Genomic DNA, 8818 nt, shown 5'->3' with positions numbered 1-8818 from the left:
GCTGGTCCTCTAGCAATCGCAAATTAGGATGCTCTAAAATATGTTCTCCTTCCCAAGTTGCATCCTCAATTGGCAAGTCTCTCCACCTGATGAGATATTCACGGATCACCCTGTTCCTCAATCTTTTCTTCCTCATATCTACAATACTGTTAAGGACTAAAACCAAATTTCCTTCCTTATCGAGAGGCAGAAGTTCGGGAGATGAAACTGTATGCTGGCCCAATGCCTTCTTGAGGCATGAAACATGGAACACATTGTGTATTTTATTGCCTTCTGGAAGTTCCAATTCATATGCAACCTCCCCAATTCTTCTTAGTATCTTGTAGGGCCCATAGAAACGTGACTTACATTTTTCTACTCCACTTTTCTTCAATGTTGATTGTCTGTATGGTTGTAGACGCAAGAAAACTAAATCCCCAACCTCAAAAGATCTCTCAACATGGTGTCTGTTTGCATACACTTTTTGCTAGCTCTATGCGTGTTGGAGATTATCCTAAAATATCCCATATGGATATTTGCTCCAGATTTTACCAAATGTTCCACAGGAATTTAAACAGATAGTTTGCATAAAAATTGATTTCAATTCATTCAATAGATTATATTGAAAATCATATAATATCAAGCTGAAATAGAGATCTGAAATTAAATATCAATAATGTCGTCAAAATAGATAAATCATTACAACCTCCAACAGAATAACAACAAAATTATCTTCCCAATCGTAGCCACAAAACTTACAGAAAGATTGGATGCACAAAGAACTTCTAAATCACAGAAATAGGATGTATAGAAGGATTGGAAATCCACACACCAACAACAAATCAATCTGTTATCTTCAACAAACACCAGCCAAATTATAACTTTCACTTTGTAATGTCTCCTTCTAAGGTAACTTAAAATTATGGGGCAATTACTTGAATTCTTTATATTAATTATGGATTATAAAGTCCAATTTTTCTTACGAATTATATAATTGATAATATAAAGACAAATTTATATAAAAGGACACTTTCAATGTTGCTTGTTATTTCTGATCTATATGTTTAAGAGTATGCTTCAATGAGATGAATTGATATACTTGTATTTGCAATGATCGCACAATCTGCAATGACTGATATTGGCAGTGAATATCCGCTAGAATGAGGGGCAATTTCTAATGTTCCACTAACTGACGTGTGCACCCGGTGATGGGCGTCTCCCCACAGCTCTTCCAAACTGAAATGAAAAACAATATATAAAAACTTCCTTCCTGATATAAGATCATACTCCTTACATGATGGAGATCTTCATATTTGCTAAGGCTTCTTAAGAACAAATCCGCTGTATTAGAATACCATTCGTGACCTTTTCATCTTTTTCCTTCTTGCATTTATTATCCTCCTTATGGTAGTCTCCTCCCTCCCCTTCGCAGTCACAATGAATGCCTTCTTATACATTAACTTGAGATGATAAGCCACATTGCATAGACACGACTCATGTCTACTCATCATCGCCTCCTTTCCTTATACAAATCGCATCCCTTCATGTGGCTGTCATTCATAATTGGTGTTTGACTATGCTAATAACTCATTATTATTGTGCCTTTTCCTAACTTAACCACAGCCAATATTTTTCTAATTGCCTATTCTCCTTAGATATCCTTGCCTTCTATATTGCTATCATAACATCTCCACATTCGTATGATTGTCGGACCTTTCAATAACCAAGTGATTGTATTATTATTTATTGAGTTTTCCGCTCTCACTAATCGTAGTTCGATTATCGCCATTATTATCGTCAAGTCATAAGGTTTATTAATGAGCATCCACGGATGCATAATATAAACTTGCGGTTATTATTATATAGTCGGCTTGGACGATATATTGAGCTCCTAATTTGGATGTAAGTAAATATATATTCATATGTAATGTCCATTCTTCTTGCACATCGGAATTATGTCTTCCTCAAAGTCTCCAATCTAATGACCATCTCACGAATCACCCACTAACCTTAATATTGTTTATTATTTATCCTTCTATTCATCAATGCTTACCAGACCATGCGCTAAATAATAATATCGATGATTATCTTTTTTTAAGCCTTTACGACTAATTGCTGTCATCTGCAATGCCCAACATCAATCTTAATCACGCCCTTTCATGGCATAACGAATGATCGGTGGCATTACTTGACATATCCGGTGCTTTTAGGAGTTGTTCCTAGTTGGTGTTGACAATCGATATTTATCCATCTTGTATAATTCTTAGTCGATCCATATTCATTGGAGATTATATGATATGTTTCTCTAATGTATATGTGTAGCATATGTGAGGAGTCAAAGTATCTTAAGAGATATCTCTTTTCTAATTGATTGGCAGCTTCTTGTCATCAATGTTCTATCATCTAGGTTGTCGACCTTTAATAAATCTTATTATTCCTTCATTGTATATGGGAATACGTTGTCTTTCATTCCAAATGCAAATCATATTATTTTGATTATCGAACCCCTAAGAATGAAATGCGACAACTGAGCAGAAAGCTATCTCATGAGTCTCCTTAGAGTGCCTGATACGGTCTTTAATTGTGATTGTTGACTATACGATTAATGTTCCTGAATGATGGTCCATGCTAAGCATCACACTTGAATCATCTAAATTAATGGTCTTCCAATATACATTTGCAATTTTGTCTCTTTTAGAGACTTCACAAAATTGAGGAACACTAGCAATGTAATGTCCAATTTTGGGGACATTACACACTACCATAGCTAGTCTGCCTCAAGAGGGATTCCATCCTCAGGAAGGCTCAGATGGACCACGTCCAAATCTCCAAAACCATGTTGGGTTACAATCAATAAAATGAATAGACTCAACATACTCAAACAATCCTCTTTTATAACTTTTTGAATGTCCCTTGGCCTTCCATTTCCTCTTGCCTTTTCATTTTCTTTTCTTTTATTTCACTTTTGAATTAAAGGTGACTTTATTTGGTTTCCCACTTTATTAAGTCACTTAAGTAATTATATAATATTATCCTTATGATGTACCTTTTTAAAGGAATAATATTAAATAATTACATTAATGGCTTATTAAATAATTAAACATGCTTTTAATAATTTAATTATATATAAAGCCAAAAGGGGACATTACAAGTCCTCCCGCCCAAAATTTGCTTGTCCTCAAGCAATTAGCACCAGGATCCCATACCAATCTTTGAGGCTGCCATGATCTTGTGTTAGGAATAGTGCATACTATTGTCACCTCCTTAATTCTCCAAAAAAACATTCGGATAATTATCTATAGAAGATCAACAAACTCACCTTCAACAACTGATGAATCCCATGTGATCCCAGGATTCCAAATTAGTCTTAGGAAAGAGACACCATGATGACACTGTGCCACTCTGATTATAACAAACTGACTTGTGTCCTCAATTTGTATCCTCAACTTCTAGAACACTAAGAATTGCCCAACATCATAACCCAAACAAGAATATCTAAAGAAACTGAACTCAATATTAGGAAACAAATATTGAGCCAACATCTCAATAGAGTCTATGTCATCATCAACTAATGTAGGAATGGTATTTGGTATAATTCTTTCCACCATTTGCATTAAAACTTGTGAGAATTCACCATTAATCTGCCCACAATCAACCCAAACCAAACTTGATTTCTGATCAAAGGGAAATCTATACATTTGCTTATCATGGATTGCAATGTGATGAAGAACTATGGGAACAACAACATTACTAGAATAAAGCTCACAATTCCCATCCTGTCTCAACACTATACTTTTGTGATCGACTTCATCTTCATCACTAGAATTGGATGGAATTCCATCATCTAACTCAAAAAGTGGATTGTCATGAATCATATCATCATCAAATTCAAACAAAGGATTTTCAATAAATTGAAGATAATTCTTAACTCCTGATTCATACCAATGTTCTTGCTGGTCCAAACTTTTGTTATCTGATCTTTTGGGACAATGATCCAGTTCATAGGTCTCTTGCAAGCTAAGTTCCTTAATCACCTCCTTGATTTCCTCAACCAATCCCTTATTCTTTTGCTCCCAAAATTGTTTAGTAGCAATAAACTGATTTTCTGTTTCTTGTAGGATCCTTTGAGCAATCTTCAATTTCTTTTGAGTTTCATTGTATAAATTTGTGGCCTCTTTTGCAACCTTAGAAGCCATATCTCTATCATGAATTGCATGCAAGAAAGTGTACTTGATTTCTTCCATATTGTTCTTTATTAATCGTAAATCAGCAAGGAAGATGTTAACCTTATTTTGATCTCTTGGTATGTTATGAAATAAATTTTCTACATACCTATGTCTGCCATCCACTGTAGATAAAATCTAAATTTCCCTTTCAGCTGATGCCAAGAGGTGTCTTCCCCAATGTTGATCACTCAAGGATGATGAACTATTGTCATGCTGCATGAGCATATCAGAATTCTTCTCAACCGTAGAGCTATTCCCAATCTGATGTACCTCTTCCTTTCTCTTTGCAACAAGAAGCTGAGAATCTGAAACAATAGAGACAATAGGACTTTGCTCTAAATCATATGCAAGAAAGGGAAAATCCAATTTGCACTCAATAGAATCAACACTTCCAATATTAGTCCTACTACATTAATCGTGAGGGGAGATATAAACAATATTAAAAGAAATTTCATTTTGCCTAGCTAAAGGCTTGTTTTGGAAATCAAACCAGAAACCTCTTGTGTCATTGAAAAAAAAGGATGATTCACCAACATCTTCATTTCTATCCCTAGGTAGTGCATTCAATATTTCTGAATTTGTATCAACTTCTTGGGCAATCAAGGTTGTTGGTTTGACCACTTCATTGCTTTCATTTTCAGCTTGTATTGATGCATGAACATCAAAAGAAACATCTTGGACGATTGACACACTTCCATCTTTAGGCAAGGTAATCTCTTTGTTCTCTGAATTGAATCTCTCATTTTCTATTTTCTACTCTTCTCTCTTCAAAATAGGCTTCAATTTTCCCTCACAAGAACTAAACACAACTTTAACTAATTCACCTGTATTGGAAGAGACAACCCACTCATTTTTTTGAACAGCCATTAGCATGGATAATAGGGGCTGAGATATAACATCACACTCATTTATACACAAGACCATAATGGTCTTCATAGCTGCAATAATTTCTTTGTCATGTCTTCCATTGGTTGTAACCAAGAAATGATGAAACACATCATAGATCAAATCATGCATTTCCAAATCTATTAAAAGATTGCTAATTCTGATTCCTACAAATATTTTTACTATAGCAATTCTTCTTGAATAGTGAACATTTTTTAAATCATCAAGATCTTGAAAACTATCTACAATCAAGTGCAATACCTCCTTCATTGTCTCACCATCATATGGAATTCCAGGTACTAGGATCCTCATGATTTCACTCAAACAAGTTGCAACCACAATGCTTATGTCATCATTTGAATGGCTCAACCATTTAGGCTGACTTAGAAAAGTTACTGTTGGAACCAGAGCTTTTTCCAACTGATTTGAAGGTAACTGTTCCACTAAGCCTAATTATCCTTCCAATTGATTCAGAGTCATGAAAACATCTTCTGATTTAGATTGCGTATTGAGTTTGATACCAGCATCACTTAAAGCCTTTGGTAACATTGAAGCCATACTTTAATCTAGAAAACTCCGATACCACTGTAGTGGACTACCCAGTTTGCACCAAAAAAATTGCATTTTTTTATTCCACTTCTTACCATTGATATTATATCAGGCATTTTGCAGGATTGCCTAGTTAACTGATTATGTTTGTCTTTTTAGATGTATGGCTGTTTGCATAGCTTTCAAGTAACATTCATAATGAAAATATTTTTTAATTGCATAGAAGTGTTATCAGGAGAGCTTCTTGCTTAGAAATGCATGCAATTAACCATGACAAAATTATGGCTTTAAACATACAAAATGACTGCAAATGAATGTATTTCATTAATTGGCAAAAATGGTACAAATAGAGAATTAATACCTGACCTTAACACACTTGATCAACACTGAGAAGTAAATGGAAGTCCTAACTATGAATTGCAGCTCTTCCCACAAATACAGTGTCCTCCAAGGGCTATGAAATTATACTGATATAATTCAAACTTTCTATTCAATTTTCTGCTGCTCTGAACAGATTTTCAAGCAAATGCTATATTCTCATCTGGATATAATATCATTGTAATCTGACCACTTTGAGGTGATAGAGCAATTCTATATGCTGATAATGAGCTTCAGTTATGAACAGCAATCAATGGTCAGAGTTAATGCTGGTCTGGAAGCTTCCAGCTCACACGTTCAAGCTCTCTATTCTGCAGTCGACCTCTTTCCTTGCACTCGAACCCCTGAATCTTGTCAATAAACTTTAACTTTTGCAAATACAGTTAGCAAATATAGAAAAGAGACAATGAACTGACGGCTTCTATGCAAGGTTACTTATAATTTGCTCAAAAAGTTATGTCTTCAACTTTATATTCTCAAATTTCTACTCCTACAAATTCTAGCACCTGGAATGGTATTATTCGATTTCCTCAAAACTTTGATTCTATGCTCCACGTTAACTACAGTAGGCTTAATATAAGCCACATCTAAAGATTATCTGTCTTACTTGGGCCAAGTTTTCACAGAAGACAACCAATCTTTATTTTTTGTCTTATTATCCTTTGTCCTTTGTGCCCTTGACTCTTTCGATGTGTAGATATGACAGTCCAAACGAGGAAGCCAATGTTTGGCTTGTCTTTTCTGAGCTTTGTCCCTTTGTGCCACTTCGAAGACTTAGCCCGATTTTTTCTTAAAAAAAAGTTCAACTTCCAGCACTAAAGACAAAACAAATTTGTCTCATTCCCCAAATCTTTTGAAATCTGTCTCCAGCCACGATTTTCTACTTTGTCTTTAGTGTATGAATTAAACCATAATGAAAAATTACGACCACCCTTGTTAGTGCCATGTCACCTAACATGCGATCCTCTTATTTTTTGTCTTGTTGTGACCAATAGAAATACCACGATTTGCATGATATATTTGGCTCCTTGTCTTTTAGCATTGACCGAATTGACTGTATTTGATAGTTGGTGGCAGAGTTGATGAAAGATTTCCTTTATTTTTATTTCACCCTTGAATCTTCTTGTATGATGTGATTCCTTTAATAATGAGACTTAATCCAAAGCTTCATGCCCCCAAAAGAGTTGTGAAATAATAGAGGCCGATAATATTCAGAAAATAAAATCAGAACTCCAGCTTACTTTATTTTTACACCTTGTCTCACTTCTTTGTTTTCCATCACCAGATTTAAATACTACAATTCAAATAAAATTAGCCACCCATTTGATAGATTTAGATTTCTCAAGTTTTAGGGCTAGGGCCTCACATAAATTCGTTCCAGCAAATGGAGATATCAATTAAAATAACACTCATTTAATCACCCAAGTAAATCAGCACAATCAAATAACCTCCTCTTTGTCAATCAAAAAATTCCAAAATTTTGAAATTTGTCTTCCATTGAAGACTCTAAATTTCTAAACTTAAACTTAAAATCCAATCAAACCTAGTAAAACTTCTTAGATCAAAATCCACCATGAACGAGTGTTTTCATCCTCGCCTCAACCAGGCACCCAAGGCTACACTCATCTATCACTCATGAAACCTCACAGGCTGGCAAGAAAACTAGCTCTAATACTACTAAAATATCACGTATGGATATTTGCTCCAGATTTTACCAAATGTTCCACAAGAATTTAAACAAACAGTTTGCATAAAAATTGATTTCCATTCATTCAACAGATTATATTGAAAATCATATAATATTAGATTGAAATAGAGATCTGAAATTAAATATGAATAATGTCATCAAAATAGATAAATCATTACAACCTCCAACAGAATTAACAACAAAATTATCTTCCCAATTGTAGCCACAGAACTTACAGAAAGATTGGATTCACAGAGAACTTCCCAATCACAGATACAGGATGTATAGAAGGATTGGAAATCCACACACCAACAGTAGATCAATCTGTTATCTTCAGCAAACACCAGCCAAAGTAGATCTTTCACTACCTAGCTAGTCTTCTTCAAGAGGGATTTTGTCCTTAGGAAGGCTGAGATAGATCACGTCCAAATCTCCAAAACCATGCCAGGTTACAATCAATGAAATGAATAAACTCAACATATTCAAACAATCCTCTCAATCCTCTTTTATAACTTTTTGAATGTCCCTTGGCCTTCCATTTCCTCTTCCCTTTTCATTTTCTTTTCTTTTCTTTTACTTTTGAATTAAATGTGACTTTATTTGATTTCCCACTTTATTAAGTCACTTAAGTAATTATATAATATTATCCTTATGATGTACTTTTTTAAAGGAATAATATTAAATAATTACATTAATGGCTTATTAAATAATTAAACATGCTTTTAATTATTTAATTACATCTTAAGCCAAAAGGGGACATTACATATCCTTTAATGCCTTGAGGATATCCTGATAACTTTGCATCGTTTCTTTTGCCCGAGGGACTTTACTATCATCGAAGGCCAAATCCATAAATGATAGTGCATCATACCTGTATAATGCCTTGAAGGGAGACATGCCAATAGACATGTGGTAGGTGGTATTGTAGCAATACTCACCTAAATATAGCCATATGGTCCAAGCAGGCTGCTGCCCTGCAACATAATTCCATAGGTATCCCTCAATCCATTTATTCACATCTCTATTTGACCATCGATTTGAGGATGGTAGCTCGTGCTCGGTGTCAACTCTGTACCCGCTAATCGAAACAACTCCTGCCAAAACATACTAAGAA

General features: G+C 34.7%; 1 protein-coding gene across 1 annotated transcript in view; it reads left to right on the top strand.

Moving 5' to 3' along the window:
- The first annotated feature begins 4896 nt into the window (after window positions 1–4896).
- The window catches only part of LOC131053398 (probable LRR receptor-like serine/threonine-protein kinase At1g56140), a 105160-nt gene continuing 101238 nt past the window's right edge, over window positions 4897–8818 (top strand). Inside the window, exon 1 of the mRNA XM_059213808.1 lies at window positions 4897–4914. The gene's annotated coding sequence lies outside the window, so the exon portion shown is untranslated. The remainder of the gene's footprint in view (window positions 4915–8818) is intronic.

Source organism: Cryptomeria japonica, chromosome 11 (genome assembly GCF_030272615.1).
Source record: "Cryptomeria japonica chromosome 11, Sugi_1.0, whole genome shotgun sequence".
In the NCBI taxonomy this organism is placed as follows: domain Eukaryota; kingdom Viridiplantae; phylum Streptophyta; class Pinopsida; order Cupressales; family Cupressaceae; genus Cryptomeria; species Cryptomeria japonica.
This window is presented reverse-complemented; position numbering and strand designations above follow the sequence as displayed.